We start from the raw sequence: 18,490 nt of genomic DNA on the forward strand, positions 1-18,490 counted from the left end.
ACACTCAACCAACCATCCAACCCAAGATGGCCTCCCAAAACCAAGTCACTCAAGTCTTTCACGCCAGAGCTCCCCCAAAAGTCCGGGACAAAAAAGATGCCGAAGACTTCTAACCCCCGGGGACCAGAGAGGCTCATGACGCCAGTGCCACCTCATTTTGTTTTCAGTCAGGCACTGCCTCGGCCGCCTACGGACTCCACAGCCCTCTAGGACCCCACCTTCCCTTCCCTCCAGAGACTTCCTGGATGGTGTTCACACTACCCTGCTAGATGGGTCCGAGTCCTGGAGATGCCATTGGTGGTTGCGGAGGGGAGTGGGCGGGGCTTAGGGAGAATGGCCTACCAGCAAGTTAGGCTGAGGCCGGGGCTGACCATGCTCTGCCAGAAGGCGCCTTGTTCTCCTAACGGGGTGAATTGAAACCCGCCCTGTAAAGGAGGCGGCCGAACTCCTCCAGGTAGGCTTCCCGCCTCCATCACCGATCCCCTTCTCTCCTCTAGGTGGACCCCGGGGCCTTCCCAAATCCAAAGTGAATTTCAATCCATAAACTCCACTATCCTCCTCCTCCCCCTCCCCTCCCCTCCCCCGTTAATAATGGGGGATCAGGTGCTGCCGGGGGATGCTCCGGACTGAACCATTCTCCTTTGTGAGAGGCGCGGGGAGGGAAGCGGCGCCTGTGCAGCGGGAGCGGGGTGAAGCCGGGAGGGGGGCGGGGAGCGCATATTGCAGTTACTGCACCCCGCCTGGCCTCGGCCGCGTCCTTGCATTCCTGGGCGTGTCTACGCGACTTGTAGCGGGTCCTCCCTTCTGTCTTGTTCCCTGCCCTCCCGGGGAAAAACTCCCACTTCCTTTGGTCTCTGGCCCCGGAGTCTGAGGTGGGAGGTTGGGTTATTATAAAAAGGTAGGTGGGGAGGGGGGAGGTCATGTGTCAGGGGGTGGGGGCGGGGTGAGAGTTCTGGGAGTCCTCCGTGGAAGGGGGAGGTGGTCCGCCTGGTTTGGGGGGGGGGGGAATTGACCGGGCTTTGAGCTCTGCGCCCGCATTGACAGGTCTGCGGAGCTTAGGGACCTATTTTCTGTTGCATTATGTAAACTCTCTGGGAGGAAGACCCCGCCCCCCACCACTCGGAATTCAATTTCTTTATTTACCTGTCTAGTGTCGCAGGAAATTTCCCTGCCCATTGCAGCAGCTGTGGAAATGCAGCAGCTGTAGATTTTTAAAGGTACAGCCACATGATGGGATGAACTGTTGCAAGGTGAGACATGGGCTCGATTTCTTGGGTGGGCAACTAAGCAAAGTGAGCGAAGAAGTCCCAGGATTGGATCCTAGAACTTACTGTCCTTTTAAAATCAAGTGCAGATCAAAGGAACTGAATTGAGAATCCTCAAGGCACATTTGGGCAGCTACATTAAAGGTTCCCCTCTCGGTTACCAATCTGACCAGTGTTCATAAGCCATTCAGATCCTTTTTGTTTTCTTCCTGAGCCTGTCATCTGCCCCCGGAATGACTGTGGATTATCAACATTAGCTAATTGAGGACCCCAATCTCTAGGATGCTAGAAGTTTGGTTTTAGCACCATCTTCTATTAGCCAGTCAATGGTTTCCTCTTACTAATTTTCTGAAAAGGCCACTGAATAGATATCAATTAAAAAAAATTAAAGGGGAAAAAAATCATCAATACCAGTGGTTCATACTGTGGGAAGCTCCTTATTCTAAATATTTTGGAGTCATCCAGTCCCTAAAGGAAAAGGAATTATGAAAGGAAAAGAAACTGTTTCCATTTAAGAGGCCCTTCTGTGTTTCAAGACTGGAATGCCAGAGAGCCTGCAAGGCAGGATGAAGGACATTAGTGAAGTAATATATATATATATGTCTCTCTGCAGTTGGGGGTGGGGAGAGTTTACGACTGGAATAGCATACGAATGGTGGGTCAGGATAGAAGGGATTTGATGAAGCTGGATATGGGAAGCTTGAATGGTTCGTTTCTGCTCTATATTTAGTTCTAGCTAGTGCATTTGGCCTTTTGATTTTACCAGTGCTCAAATTGACAAAGTTCATGTAGATACTAAAAGAAATGAAATTAAGTTTCTGAGCTGATTGTAGATCACTAGCAAACAGTCCTGATGTTCCTTTCTCTGCAGCATTGCAGGATGATGAGGTGGAGGTTTGTTGGCAGTGTGGTGTCCATCGCTGCAGATTGTTGGTTGGAACATTATGGTGTAGAAAGAATAATACACTGATAGTTGGCAGAGGAGACTGCAAAGGATTGAGAGGGAAATGTACTAAAGAGCATATTCCTCAAAGAGTTGTCATGAGGTTCAAATGAAACAATATAGGTAAAATAGTTCTGGAGTAAACATTAAAACCCCATATAAATGCTAGTTATCTTAATCAAAGACTTTCTTGTCAGTCAGTCCTTGGACAGGGGCCTTGTATTCCCATGTACCTAGCAGAAGCCTATAAGGTGCTATGAGAGACAGTATAGTTTATATTCTCCTGGAAGAGTTATTTTCTCCCAAACTGACATTAAAAAGCTTAAAGTAGGGCTATGTGAAGAAGGATCAATGACACTGTTTACATCACTGAAATCCACTGAAGCAAATTCAAATCTCTAAGATTGTTTCTGGAGATATCCAGGACAGAAATGGTCTATCCTGCTGAAAATGACCTAGAGCAATTGTTCTAGGGGTTAGAAATAGAGATTAATGCATAATGTCATGTGCATTATTCTGAAACTGTTATGTTTTTTGTGTCTCTCTTAATGGGATAATTGTACAGTTCAATTTGTTATTTCAGTTATAGGATTTTTTTTATAATCATATCTTACTCAGTTTAATCCACTTCTTTCAACAGTCTTTTTTTCCATTAGTTGATTAGTTTATTCTCTATATTCTGCTGATGGTCATTTGATTATAAGGTACACATAACCATTTCTTTCAATTGATTCAGATTTTGTTCCTTTTATTTTTATTATAATTCATTGACTTTCCTCTAATTTGTGTGTGTGTGTGTGTGTGTTTCTGGCTTTGAATGCTTTCAATGCAACTAGAATCTGAAAGATCATGAAGCCCTTCCCAGAACTATACAGAGAACCTTGTCCTCAGTTGAAGTGTCTTTGGTACTTTGGTTTCAGGTACATGGTACCTAAGAGACACTTGTGTTGTTGCATGATGCCATCTGTGTTCTGATTTGTCATTCCCCAGTTCCCTACCAACTATGTTTAAATTTTTAAAAAATGTTTTGTTGCTGCTTTTTTCTTTTTGTTTTTTAACATAATTGTACCATCCTCTAATAGAATGTCTCACAGCAAATTAATACAACCAAGCAAAACGAATCTACACATTGGCTATGTTAGCAAATGTATGTTTTATGCTATATTTACAAATCACTACTTCTCCGCTTTAAGGCTAGAGACATACTTCAGTATTAGTCCTTTGGAGTGACAAATGGACATTACATTGATTGGGGTTCCGAAGTCTTTTCAATGCTTTTTTCTTTCTTTTTTTTTTTTGCAAGGCAAATGGGGTTAAGTGGCTTGCCCAAGGCCACACAGCTAGGTCATTAAGTGTCTGAGGTCGTATTTGAACTCTGGTACTCCTGACTCCAGGGCCCATGCTCTATCAACTGCGCCACCTAGCTGCCCTCAATGATATTTTCTTACTAAATTTTTCTTGCTCTCAAACTTCTTTTTCTGGCTTAACTTTCCTTAGCTTCACCATTTTTTATCCTGTGTTATTTATTTAATCTGTTTTCCATCTCTCAAATTTTTAAATTCCCTCTTTTGTCTTTTTAACAAATGTAGTTATCCTTTTCATTATCAATTATCTCTTCATTTTGGTTATTAAGATGTTTTAAAATTCAAACCAAAACTAGTTGGAGGCAATGTATGGAAATAGTTTGGGCCCAGCTAGTCTGAACCTCAGCTACAAAAGGAGAGAACGATGCCAAGGAACCCCCTGTCTGATCCAATATCTAAGCAGCTCATTCCTGAATTGCCACAGGAGACAAAGCCAACCCAATGCCCAAACAGCACATTCCTACAACCATAGTAGGAGAAATGGCCAAGACAGCATCTGAGAAAAGCATCTTGGGGGAAAATCTCTTGGAGTCATCACAAGGAACAGAACCAACTTTGTAAGAAAAGGAAGAAAGAGGAAGACCCAAACATAAACTAAATTGTGTCCCAAGGAGACTGATCCAAAACACTGGAAATTGTACAGAAATGGAGGACTTAGTCCTTCCCACCACTTTTCAGGTCCAAGCAGGACCTGCCCTCACCATGCCAGAGTATGGGAATAAGTAGAGTATGACTCAAGCACTAATCTCTACTTGATATCTGTGCAGCTTTTAACAATTGCTTCCTTCTGGACACTTTTTCCTCTCTAGATTTTTATTACATTACTTTCTCTTTACTCTCCTCCAGTCTGGAAGACTTTCTCAGTTGTCTTTGCTGTATCATGAGCCATGTCCCATTACCCAACCCTTCGTTCCTCTTTTCTACTCCGCTTCTGTTGTTTATCTTATTCAGATTCAGTTATAATCAATGCAAATTATATATCTAGCCTTTATTTCTCCAGAGTTCCAGTCATTTTTAAATTCATAAAATAAAATGCACAGAATCACAAAGCTACTTATATTGAAATAGTTATAAAAATGTTTTTAAAGGGGTAGCTAGGTGGCACAGTGGATAGAGCACAGGCCCTGGAGTCAGAAGTACCTGAGTTCAAATCCAGCCTCAGGCACTTAATAATTACAGCCTTGGGCAAGCCACTTAACCCCATTGCCTTGCAAAAACTAAAAAACAAATAAACAAGTTCATGGATCCCAGGTTAAGAACATCTGTTCTGAATCCTCTCTTCCTCCAAACTTGCTGATTCTTGTTAAATGCACTGACATCTTTTTTTTGGTATGCACAGACATCTTTCTCCTCTCTCTCTCTCTCTCTCTCTCTCTCTCTCTCTCTCTCTCTCTCTCTCTCTCTCTCTCTCTAAACAACTAGTGGTGCTGTGGAGAAATTGAGAAGCCCAGAATCCGAAAGACCTGAATTCAAAACTATCTTTAGACAGTAGCTATGTAACTCTGGGCAAGTCACTTTATCTCAATTCCCTCATCTCTAAAATAGTGATAAGAATTATTGCTATCTCAAAGGGTTGTTGTGATGATCAAATAAAATAATATTTTTAAAACTTAGCACATTGCCTGGCACATACTGCCTCCCACCACCACCAGCATCCCCCCCACATGCATATTTATTCAATTGCCAAATCATTTTGATTCTTCAAACTATTCTTTGAATCTTTCCCTTTCTTTCCACTTAGAAAGGTACCATCCTAGTTTAGACTCTTATCATATAAGTCTCTTAGAGTCTCTTTTTACCATGTAGTTGCCAAAATCATCTTCCTAAAGCACAGTTCTAACTATATCACTCTCACTTGCACAAGAATCTAGCTCCCTGTTGCCTGGAGGACAAAATACAAATTCCTTTCTTGTCAAAGTTATCATTACCTGGCATGCCATTCCAAACATTTCACATTATTTCCCTTTATATAATATTTGAATGGAAAATGCATTTATTAAATGTAATGTGCCAAGCACTGTACTAAACATTGGAAATATAAATAAAAGGGTGAGAAACAGTTCCTGCCCTTAAGGAATTTATATTCTTTTTTTATAAAAATATTTTATTTGTTTTTCCAACTACATGCAATGGTAGTTTTTACCAATTTTTTTTTGCAAGGTTTTGAGTTTTACATTTTACTCCCTTGCCTCCCCCTCCCACTGACAGAAAGCAATCTGATAAAGGCTCTACATTTATAACCATGTTAAACTTAGGTCCTTATTGATCATGTTGTAAGAAAAGAATCAGATCCAAATAGAAAAAAAAAATTAGAGAAAAAAATGACATGATACAAAGACAACTTTTAAAAATTGAAGATAATGGGGGGCACCTAGGTGGCGCAGTGGATAGAACACCAGCCCTGGCATCAGGAGTACCTGAGTTCAAATCCAGCCTCAGACACTTTATAATTACCTAGCTGTGTGGCCTTGGGCAAGCCACTTAACCCCATTGCCTTGCAAAAAAAAAACCTGAAAATAAATTGAAGATAATAAGCTTTGGTATTCATTTAAATTTCACAGTTCATTTTCCAGATATAAATAGTATTTTCCATCACAAGACTTAAAATGATCCTTGATTATTGAACTGCCAAAATGAACAAGTCCAGTGGTTGATCATCACCCTATCTTGTTGTTAGTATGTATGATGTTCTTTTGGTTCTGCTCATTTCACTCAGCATCAGTTTATGCAAATCTTTCCAAGTTTTTCTGAAATTCTATCCCTCATAATTTCTTATAGAACAGAAGTGTGTCATCACATACATATGCCACAATTTTTGTTCAAACATTCCCCAATTGATGGTCATCCCGTCAATTTCCAATTCTTTACCACTATAAAAAGAACTGCTATGAATATTTTTGTACATGTGGAATTTTTACCCTTTTTCATTATCTCTTCAGGATACAGACCCTATAGTGGTATTGCTGGATCAAAGGGTTTGTACATTTTGATTGCCTTTTGAGCATAGAATATAAGCAAGGAGCTTATATTCTAAAAGAACAAGGACCACTTGAATGGGGAATGGTTGCTAGTACAGAGTTTTGTGATTTGGAAAGGGATGTCCAGTGATACCGAAACTAGAATGAGAGGGCATCAGTGGGTACATGTCTAACAGGTTAGAATAAGATAGGGTGGTTAAATGATGCAAAACCAGAATCTACCTAGATAAAGCAGAATGTAAGAGGCATTTGGCAATCAAGACATTGGGACCCTAAGACCTCAATTCCAAACATAATGGACCATGCATTATTCTGAACTTGGCATTCTATCTCTACCTCAGGGACCTTGTACCAGCTGATATCATCCACCTCTAAGCCTGGAAGGCCCTTTTTCAGCAGGGTCTCTTGGAATCCTAGATTGTTCCTTGGGAAGCCTTTCTTAAGGGGCCAGTTTTCAATGTTATCTTTTATCCCCACTGTTTTGTACATCTTGGGGGCCTAATACATTCTTGTTGAATTCCTCTGGTTCTCAGTTGATCAGTGTCATAACTGCAAATATTGTCAACTTTGAATTATCTTAATCCTTATTTTCAGGTCACTTTTTAAGCTGAAACATACGCATTCCCAAATTAGAAATCTAGCAAATGCAATAAATTTCAGGTCAGCATTCATAGGTGTTTAACTTCTATTGAATCAATGAGGCTGTCTTTCTTAAGGATGAAAGAATGGGAAGCTAGACAGTTTTCCTCTTTCTTATAAGTTATGTTTTCAAACTGATGTTTCTTTCCTTCTTGACCTCTCTGCATCATTTCCTCCTAAATATTCTCTGGATTTTTGTGGATACTGCTTTCTCTTGATTATCCTATCTATGTGATCCTTCTCAGTCGTCTTTGCTGAACCTTCATTTTTGATATCATACTCATTATTTGTCTATATACTCTTGACATGATCTTATCAGCTACCATTAATTCTACTGTCATCTCTATGTAAATGATTCCTAGACCTATTTATCTAGTCTGAGTTTCTCCAAAATTGCAGTCTCTTGCTGCTAACTGCTTTTTTGGACATTTCAAGCTGGATATCAAATATAGGTATTTCAAACTCACCATATCAGATCAGAACACATTTTTTTCTCCTCTGACCTTCCAACCAACACCTCTTCCCAATTACCCTATTACTGTCTTACCAATTACTCAGATTAGTAAATTTGATGATTTCTTCAAGTCCTCATTCTTAGACATCCCATACATCTAATCAGTTAGCAAATCTGGTCATTTCTATCTTTATATCTCTAGATTGTGTTTCTTTCAGTCCACTCACAGTTATCATTCTATTTCAGGCTCCATCAGCTCTCTCCTGGCCTTCTAATTATTCTTGTTACCTAAGGTCTTTTGCCATTTCAGTCCATCCTCCACTCAGCTGCCATAATGATTTCCCTCAAGTGCAGGTCTGATTGTGTCATTGCCCTATTCAGTAAACTTTAGTGTCTCTCTTTTACCTCCAAACTCAATTAAAAGAACCTTTGTTTGCCATTTAAACTTCTTCACAGGTCTTACAATCTTTCTAGTCTCTTTACTCTTTACTCTTCTCTAGCCACTCTATAATATATTTGCTGTTTCCCCATGCCTGGAATGCCCTCCCTCTTCGACTTCACCTCTTTTAATCTACAACTTCCTTCAGTATTATTTAAAGACTATTTTCTATCCTGGTTTTCTCCACTACTAATAGAACCATTGTGCCTAAAGACAGGAAGATCCACGTTCAAATCTGGCCTCAGACACTTAGGACCTATATACAATGTAGGCAAGTCACCTAGCCTCTATCTGCCTCAGTTTGCTCATCTGTAAAAGGGATAATAATAGCCCCTATTTTTCAGGTTGTTATAAGGATAAAATATTTATAAAATGCTTTGCAAACCTTATAGAGCTTTATAAAATGCAATCTATCTTACTGCTCTTAATGAAACTCTTTTCTTTTTTGTTTCCTTTTATCTACATATCTTTTCCATTAGAATGTGAGTTGCTTGAAAGCAGGGATAATGTTTTTGCCTTTTTCTGTGCCCTCAACACCTACTTAGCACAGGGTAAAATTTAATAAGTGCTTATTGATTGTTTGAATTTTCAAAAATCTCAAAATTGTCCATATTCAAGTTTAAAGGCAAGGACACTGATGATTTTTTGAATATTAACTGAACCATCCACTAGTTTCTTTCTCTCTTATGGATTAAAAAAAAATTGTCTAAATTTTAAATGCCTTAGTATGAACATGAATTGCTCTAGATGAAAAAATGTTTCCTGGTGGCCAATGTTCTGATAATGAGATTATCTAAATTTAACTAGGCTGACCTTTTTTTTGTTTTGTTTTGTTTTGTTTTAGGTTTTTGCAAGGAATGGGGTTAAGTGGCTTGCCCAAGGCCATATGGCTAGGTAATTATTAAGTGTCTGAGGCCGAATTTGAACTCAAGATACTCCTGACTCCAGGGCAGGTACTCTATCCACTGTGCCACCTAGCCACCTCATAAATGGTTTTGTTTTATTTTGTTTTGTTTTTTTGGCTGACCTTTTCTTAAGTAAAATACTTAAGTATTACATTTATTATGATGAAGTATTTAGTATCATTCTTCTTCCTTTCCCTGAAACAATAGCTTACTAAATGTAGAAGTTGTAATCCTCTTGGTAAGAAGAATATCTGATAGACAGTGACTCAAAGTTTACAAAATACTTTACATTCATTATATCATCAAAACACCAAAACTGCCTTTGAGATAAGTAGAACAGGTATTATCACCATTTTACATATAATGGAACATGGATTCACAGTAGTTAAATGACTTGCCTATGGTCATATAGCACTATGCATTTTAAGCAGAATTTGAGTCTGTGTTTTCTTGATCCCAAATCTATCATATCCACTTCACTACTTCTCTCAGTATACATTCCCTATCTTATTCTTATCATTTCTTCATTTCCAAAGTCTTACTCTTGGTCTTTATTATTATAACATAATAACTTTTGGAGAAGGACATGATAACTACATCATGTCCCCTCTCCTCCTTCCCCCCCTATTCCCCCACCAAGAAAAAGATGTTTACGTACCATAGAAATCTTTTAGAATTTTTCCATAAATTCTGAGAATCACAGAATTTCAGAATTGGAAGAGATTTCAAAGGCTCATCTATTCCAACTTAATATTGACCAAAAATGTCTTCTACAGTATTCAGCTCTGACTTGAACATGTCTAAAAAGGACAAACCTTCTGGGCCAGCCTGTTCCATTATTTCTATTTGTTAAGTTTTTCCTTACAACAAAGTCTTTTTATTATTATACAAACATGTATAAATTTTCTTATTATTCTCCTATTTGCTACTGTTTTCATTCCTTTGTGACACTGATAATTGAAAAGTAGTTTTCCAAAATTTAAGAATATAATAATTGATTTAGTTAATTTCACAGGAATAATAACCAATTATTCATGTACTAATTATTGCTGTTCAGATGAAGATTTCAGTTCTGGAGCAATGAAATTTTGTGACCTAAAGGTACTATTCCCTGGAGAAAAGTTAGCTAAATTGTGTGAGTTGATAAGAAACAAGAATTTCAGAAAATCTACCAACTAAAATAAAATATTCATTTATCAATCATTTTATAGGTCTTCAGATCTCCATATGGTAGCACATCATACTTTCTTACATAAACCTTCCCAAATTATCCTCTTGTACTTATTATCTTCTATTCACCAAAATTTTAGATGATAGAGTATCAGTAGACAACTGAGGCAGAAAAATCTGATCATGTAAATAGCCAAGTGATATCTAGTCTGATCAGATAAGAAGTTATATTTGTTAGTACAGACACTAAATTAAGTGAAGACCTGTGAAACAGATGGATTTACAAGGTCTAATGAATCACTTTCAATGCCACTATTATTAGGTCACATTTAGATAGTGCTCTAAGGTTTGCCAACTGCTTTTATCACAAAGTAGTGCAAATATTTAATCTCCTTTTTGTAGTTGAAAAAACTGAATTTAAGAACTATAGAGTATCTTTATACTAAAATTCCACAGCTAAGTGTTAAAGCTAGTATTTGAACTCAGTTCTCTTCAGACTTTGAGTCTTGTACTCTTTCTACCACACAGAAATATATGCATGACTTATGCTAGACACTGGTGTTTATTGGAATTCCCTGAGCCTGTTTAAGACCTATCCTGCTGTGCTACACCTAGAGCCCAACCCTCACCCCAACTTTCTTCCACTACAATCCCCTTTATAATTGACTTCAGTAAATGTTACTAGTGAAAATTCTGTGGAATCCTTTTCCCAATGTGGAATTCTTCATTCAAAATATCAGATCTGTCAGAAAAATTTTGTTCTGAACTATGAATGGGAGGTTATAAATAATGTTATCTTGGTTATGTTAGCACCCAGATTTTTTCCCCTATTACATACAGCTTGGTTTTTTCAAATATAGAATGCATTCAGCATATTAGTTCCAAATTTAATTGTTGATACCTTCTCTTCTTTACACTTTAAATTTTTTTTCATTTACTCATTTTCTCTCTCTCAAGAAAGTTTTCCCTTGTAACCAATAAACATATTCAAGCCAAACAATTATCCACATTGTACCAAAAAAATTATCTCATTTTTCCCCTCTAATCACTTATGTGTCAAGAAATGGAAAATATGATTTATCATTCATTACCCAGAAAGTTTGTAAAAAGAGTGCTATGTGGTACAGCTAAAGTGGCACAGTGGATAGAGCACCAATCCTGGAATCAGGAGGACCTGAATTCAAATACAGCATCAGCTAGCTGTGTGACTTTGGGCAAGTCACTTAACTCCATTGCCTTGCCAAAAAAAAAGTGCTGGACTGTAGGAGTTAGGCTTTACCTTTGACTAGTTGTGGAACCTTAAGCAAGTCAATTTACTCTTTGCGTCATTTTCCCCAGATGTTAGGAAAAAGTTAAGTTTCTTTTACCTTACTTGCCAAGATAGGAATTAAAGTGTAATACCATGCAAAAGAAATTGAATCCTATAAAGGGAACAGTTGGTAAACTTTGAGAAATAACTTTATTTTCGATCATAAATACTTGAATCAACTCACACAATTTTTATTAGCCATACACTTTCTAGGTCTGATTTTTTTGCTATTTGCTCCTTTATAGCATTAGGATGCTTCATAATTCATCTTTGAACATAAATGTCTTCAAATGTTACAGAGGGGGTGGCTAGGTGGCACAGTGGATAAAGCACCGGCCCTGGAGTCAGGAGTACCTGGGTTCAATTCCGGTCTCAGACACTTAATAATTACCTAGCTGTTTGGTCTTGGGCAAGCCACTTAACCCCATTTGCCTTGCAAAAAAAAAAAAACCCTAAAGAAAGTGTTACAGAGAAATCAACTTCTCATACTCAGACCAAGGAAGGTAAGTAAAAGATGATATTTTTGATCATTGAGTGCCCAGATAGATATTAGCACAGCCAAATTGTAGGTATTTTGAGCTGTGTAAGGTAAACTATTGCCATTGTTGTTGCTGCTGCTTCTGGCAAGTCTAATTTCTCTGGATTTCAGTTTCTTCTAAATTTAGAGATTTGGGCTAGATTTTCCAATTCTGAAATTATGTGATTTGTGCTATTAGTGCAATTATAGGATCAGATCACTAGCCTTAGATTTTCCTTTTGATCAATATCCATAGTACAGACCTCTTGGAGCAAGAATTCTTAACCCAGGGTCTGTGAAGTACATTTTGTTAAAAAATATTTTGAGAACTGTATGTAATTGGTTTCTTTTGTGATACTATGTATTTTATTTTATGTATTTAAAAACATTCTGAGAAGGGATGCATGATACAGGAAAGGTTAAAAACAAAGTTATTTTACCCTTGAGGCAGCTAGGTGGCACAGTAGGTGGATAATTCTTTGAAGGGCACTTTTAATAATGATCATTACAATGAATAAACAGACCTTTAACCTTTAGGATATGCATTTGATCTGGTTCCCTATCCTTATTCATCTCCCTTGTCTTTGGCACCAGAAACTAAGATGATGGATCTGGGCAAAGAGAGCTGATAGGAAAAGGCAAAGTTGTCTTAAGAGACAGACAGATAGACAGACACACAAATACACTCTCATTTCTTGCCCATAGTAAGACTGGAGATTAAGGTTCTTATATAATTCTGTACCTTTCTCTGGTAATCCCTTCATTATACTAAATGGGGTCATGATCTGGGTTTGGGAAGTAAAGACAGGACACCGGTTTAGGTTCTCTTGGTAGTCAACATCTTATACTTGTCGAAGGGAATTGTGTTCCGAATGTTTGTCTAAGTTACATTGTATAGTTATTGTCAAAATAAGGACTACTCTAGTTGATGCTATAATACTTATGGTTAGAGGAAACATGATAAGACCAAATTCTGCCTTTGACCATAAAGAGGATTTATTTCTCTTGAGGGTACTACTGTCCTAGGGCATCACTGAGTTATCCTAAAGTATTCAGTCTTCCTCATCCTTCATATTTATTCATTTGCCTCATCTTGTTGATTCTACCTCCATAATTCTCACATTCTTCTAATTAATAGTTGCTTCCTACCTGGTCTCTCTGCCTTCGATCTCTTTCCTCAAAAGTCCAGTCCTCCACACAACTACCAGATAGATATTCCTAAACCAAGGATCTGACTGTGTTGCTCCCTGTTGTTTATAAGATGAAATACAAGCTCTTTTTTGTCATTTAAAGTCCTTTATGAGCTGGCTCCAATTTGTTTTCAGAAATTTTACTTCTAAGCAAATTAAAGAGTAACTTCATGCTCATCCAGAATGCTTTCCTTTTCACCTTTACCCCTTGAAATACCTGGCTTCCTTCAAAGTTCGCAGGGTAAGTACCACTTCTTGCACATGGCCCCTTCTGTTTCATGCATTCTTTTCTCCAGTCAAAATTACATTGTATGTACTTTGTGTATAGTTTGTAATTATTTATTTTAGGATCCTATGGTGTCTGAAAGGATTTCAAAGACATCTCTATACTTGTTGGTATCTATGTACATGTTTCTCCCAGTGGAAGGTAAGCTCCATAAGGGTAAAGGATTGTTCAGCTTCAGTCTTTATATCCCCTACCCTTAGCATAATGCCAGGTCCATTTTAAGTGTTAAAAATTTTGTTCAACAAAATAGAATATCATGAGTAGCATTGTGTGCAAGATAGAATAGATGCACTTGTGTACAAATATGGTGGTGTAAATTTATGGAAGGGACATAGTAGCTCTGGTTCAAAGGAAGAATCAAAAAACACGTGGCAGAGGCGATGGTATTTTAGTTTGGACTTGAATGATGAGAATTTTAATAAATAAAATGTCTACGTATGAATTGAGACACAAAAGCAAAATCTATTCAGGGAACAATAATTTGACTAGAGTGAGGATGGTGAATAAATAAGTCAGTAAATGAAAAGCTTTCATTAAGCACTTATCATTATGTGCCAAATACTTAGCTACACTATGGAGTAGATAAACAGTGCCCACTTCAAGGAACTTAGATTCCAGCAGGCAATATGGCATGGTAGATAGAATCAGGATGACCAGAATTCCAATCATTATGTACTGTCAGTGTAACCAGGGGCAAGTCACTTAATGTCCCAATGATCTGAGCAATAGATAACTACTTTAAGCCAGATGATACAAGAAGTTGACTGTATATAGAATTTAGGAAATTAGACTCTATAGTGTAGACATTGTAACCCTACTGAAGATTTTTAAGCAAAGGAATATGGTACATCAAAAATACTAATAGATTTAAGGTTAGAAGACATGATTTAAGTCCTTGGCTTTGCCACTAACCACCAGTTGTAACATGGAGCAGTCAATTAACAAGGATGTATAAAGCTTTTTATTAAAGTAATGAATCAGTCAACAAAAATTTATTCAATGAGACTGTGCTGAGCACTGTGAATGCAAGACAAGAGTGAGGTGACTGTAGACCCTTGGAAACTGGCATTCTAATGGGAGACAGAAGTATTTGTAAAATGAGTCCTGGGTCTTTTGGGCTGAGAGTGTCTTTACTGTTAGGAGGTTTTCAGTAATGGCTTCAATGTAGAGGGTATTGCTTGAGCCCAGTCTTGAAGGAAACCAAGTATCTATCCCAAAAGACGTTGAGGTGAGCCAGGGCTTGATTTTCTCAACTATAAATTGAAAGGATTCTATTAGACGATTTCCGAGACCCCTTTCATCTTTAAATCTTTGATGAAAAACTGCTTTTTAAAAAAAGAGTATTCTGGTTGTATAGGCTGGTTTGGATTCGCTTGAGAGGCATGCCCTATGACATAACCTGGTGGGAAGGTGAAGTGTTAACTGATTTGTAATGAGTCAGGCCTGTCTAATGTCATTCTGTGGCTGGCCAAAGTGTCACTAGAGGAGAGACCGGTGTGTTGTCAGAGGGGCTCTGCACATAGTAGGTAGGAATTGGGTGCCTTGGAGTGGGTTGGAGGTGCTTGGACCCCAGTGAGAAGGGGAAACTTAGGGAGGCAATGGGGAGCGTTCTGGTTCCAGGACACTGCAGAGGAAGGGCTGGGGGCTTTCACTGGTTCCGGAGCCCCTTGGCTGGTGGCAGAGGGGCCCGAGCCTCGGAGTAAGGGCCGCCGCTACAGCCAGGAGGCCGACTCACCCCGCCGGGGAAGGGGACCTTGGACCAGGGTCTTCACTAAGCCGGGCCGGGTAAAGTGGAAGGTGGGGGGCGAGGGAAGCGTGTTCGGGGCTGGCCGGCCCTGGCACCTAAAGGCCGGGCCCGGAGCAAGCACAGCGGCGCCGGGGGTACCCCTCCCCGCCCGCTTTCCGAACAGAATACGGGGGGGGGGGGCGTCCAGGGGCATCAAAAACGTAATCCCCGGAACTTATTTCCTCCAGTGAGAGAAGGAGGCCGCTCTCGGGCCAGGCGCATTTCTCACGCGAACCACAGGCTTCGCCTTGGCCCTGGAAACCGGATAGGCCTCTGCATGCGCTCTCAACCTAGCTTGCAGGCGGGGGGGAGGGGGCGTCGGGCTGCGCCCGCCCCTCGCCTTGCTCTGCGTCGTTGTCGGCGTGCTGAGTGACGGGGCCTGTCCACCAATGGGGACGAGGGGCGGGCGGGAGCAGCACGTTAGGCTGCGCAGGAGGAGGGGAACTGGTGCTGGAGAGACAGCAAGAGGGGCGAACCGGCCCCCCGCGGCCGCTGCAGGTAAAGCCGCCTCTGCCCCGCGGGGTGCGGCGCGGCCCGGCGCCCCTTCTCCTTTCCTTTCCCTCTCCGGCGCTGCCTTTCTCGCCGTGTTGAGCCTCACATCCGCAGCCCCCGCCCGAAGATCGCCCTCGCCCCCGGGCATCCTCCCCCTCCCGCATCTTCCTGTGCTGCTCGTCCCCGCCCCAGAGGGGCTCCCCCGCCGGCCCCCTACCCCAGTGCACGTCTCCCGGCCCTTCCTCTGGGGCCCCTCACCAGAGCTCGCCTCCTGCCTGCTCTGCGGCCCCGCTGGCACCACCCCTGGCTGCTTGTGCAGGTAATGTCTCTGCCCCTCTTCCTCCCCCGGCCTTGCTTCCCACTCATTGAAACCCCCACTTCTTCACCCCATTCCCCCCCCAACCCAGGACCCCTTTCGGTACTTTCTCCTTGTCCCCAAAATCAACATGGACATACCTGTGCATATAATGCTTATTGCTTATTGCGTTTTCCATGTTTATTAGAAGGGACTCAGATTACTTTACAGGCTTCGTCCTCTGCTTGAAGATAGCCTACCAGTCGGAGATTTGGGTTATTAATGCTTTCGATTTTCAGATGGAGAAACTGAGTCAGTAGCTTGTCCAAACCTGATGCAAACTGTTGCAAAGGCAAGGAAAAGTCCCCAAATAGCCCGACCTCCAGTAATCATCAATTTCTACTCTTATGTCCCCAAGTTAATTTCTCCTGTTTTATGCACCCAATTTTTCTAATGTTTTATCTCAATCTTTGAGGAATAGGAGAATGGAGATGATACCTTAACTATATGAGATAGCTTTCTTTTAGAAAACTCAAAACAGTGTGCATTTTCCATTCTTGAAGGTTGTTGAATCAGAAATTGCTTGGGGACAAATTTTGTGTCCGCAGTATAGTACTTAATTTTTAGGGTACTTCCCGTTTTTAGATTATTTTGCTGATTTGATTTAATTTTAAACCTTGTGAATCCTTCATTGGTTTAAGGGGATTTATCATTAAATTGTTTCTTTCAGGGATATGTGTATTCACAAATATATACGTGTATATATGTATGCTATATATATGTAACATGTCTATGCATTTACACATATCATTCCAGTCCTGTGGAAGAAAACATTATTTAATATCTTTTAGAATTTTGAAAGCAAAAATGTCAAGTTAATACTTAGAATAGAATAATTGATTCTCTTTTTCTGAATATGTGAGCAGTTGTTTAAATAAAATTCATAATATTTTTGAAAAGTGCATAGTTAATGTGGCATTGTATTTTGCCTTTTTTTTTTTTTTGAGGTTTTTGCAAGGCAGTGGGGTTAAGTGGCTTGCCCAAGGCCACACGACTAGGTAATTAATTATTAGGCATCTGAGGTCAGATTCAAACTCAGATATTCCTCACTCCAGGGCCAATGCTCTATCCACTGTGCCACCTAGCCGTCCCTATATAGTTTGCCTTTTTAAAGAAGTCAGTAGTAGAAAGAAATATAGTTGTCCTATGTTTACTTTAGTGTCAACCATTTGTCTTCCAGGCAACTGGAAGTCAGGCTTTCCAATTTCCTTTACCCTTTACTAAGAGGTGTGAAAAAGTTGAGAGGGAAATGTTTGGAGGAAAAAGTACAGGAACAAAGCTGCCTTACCAGTCTCTACTTATCCCACTATAGGTAAGGGGAGACACGAAATGAGGGCAGGTTAATTGAGAATCTAGGTCTTAATAAAAACCAGGATCAGCCAGAATAAAAGTATACAAGTTGCACCAAAATGCCCAGTTTATATTTCTTCTGAGTGTTTTGGTTCCATGGTGGAGGAATAATTATCCAGGCATTTTATTTTTTTTTCCATAATTAAACCCATCTTTTAAAAGGGACAGCTATTACTGGCTTACATAAAATATTTCTTTAGAGGGGCGGCTAGGTGGTGCAGTAGATAGAGTACTGGCCTTGGAGTCAGGAGGACCTGAGTTCAATTGTGGCCTCAGACACTTAATAATTACCTAGCCGTGTGGCCTTGGGCAAGCCACTTAACCCCATTGCCTTGCAAAAAAACCCTAAAATATATATGTATATGTATATATATACATATATATTTATTTATATTTATATTTATATTTATATTTCTTTAGAGGTGGCATTATTTGGAGTTTGTAGACATTCAACCCAGGGCTTTAATATCAGCTACCAGTCAACTGTTCCTCCAGAAAAAGATCCTGAATAAGAATTGACATTTATTATCTATTTATGTTTTGCTTTTGTTTTCCCTAATAGAAAAAAAAGTTGGAATTATGGAAAGTGACCTCAGCTTTGTGTCTTTTTTTTAAAATCATATATAGATATGTTTGCGGCTATAACCCTAAACTTTTCCCTGACAGCTCCTTATTTCCTATTACTTATTCTGCATATTGAAATTCTGTTTGAGCCATTTGAACAGTAGCTTCACCTAGAGGGTAATCAAGTACTATGTGGATCTTCTAACTCATTTGAAAGTCATTGGAGGGCTGCTAGGTGGCGCAGTGGGATAAAGCACCGGCCTTGGAGTCAGGAGTACCTGGGTTCAAATCCAGTCTCAGACACTTAATAATTACCTAGCTGTGTGGCCTTGGGCAAGCCACTTAACCCCATTTGCCTTGCAAAAACTAAAAAAGAAAAGAAAGTCATTGGAGTTAAAGAGGATGGTTCTGAGCCTTGTTGAATTTATGAAGTTGAACTAGTAAAACAGATCTCATGTACTTGATACTGCCTGGGTAAACCTGA

At 39.8% G+C, this 18,490-nt stretch overlaps 1 protein-coding gene across 5 annotated transcripts in view; it reads left to right on the forward strand.

Moving 5' to 3' along the window:
- The first annotated feature begins 335 nt into the window (after positions 1–335).
- Positions 336–18,490, forward strand: part of CHD8 (chromodomain helicase DNA binding protein 8) — a 58,514-nt gene continuing 40,359 nt past the window's right edge. For 2 of the 5 annotated variants that reach the window (XM_074234911.1, XM_074234912.1), the window contains exon 1: positions 336–454. The gene's annotated coding sequence lies outside the window, so the exon portion shown is untranslated. Of the gene's footprint in view, positions 455–729; positions 899–15,675; positions 15,744–15,947; positions 16,057–18,490 lie in introns of those variants that run through there. The other 3 variants (XM_074234915.1, XM_074234913.1, XM_074234914.1) reach the window with 3 other exon arrangements.

The sequence above is a fragment of the Macrotis lagotis genome, chromosome 4 (genome assembly GCF_037893015.1).
Source record: "Macrotis lagotis isolate mMagLag1 chromosome 4, bilby.v1.9.chrom.fasta, whole genome shotgun sequence".
Classification (NCBI taxonomy): Eukaryota; Metazoa; Chordata; class Mammalia; order Peramelemorphia; family Peramelidae; genus Macrotis; species Macrotis lagotis.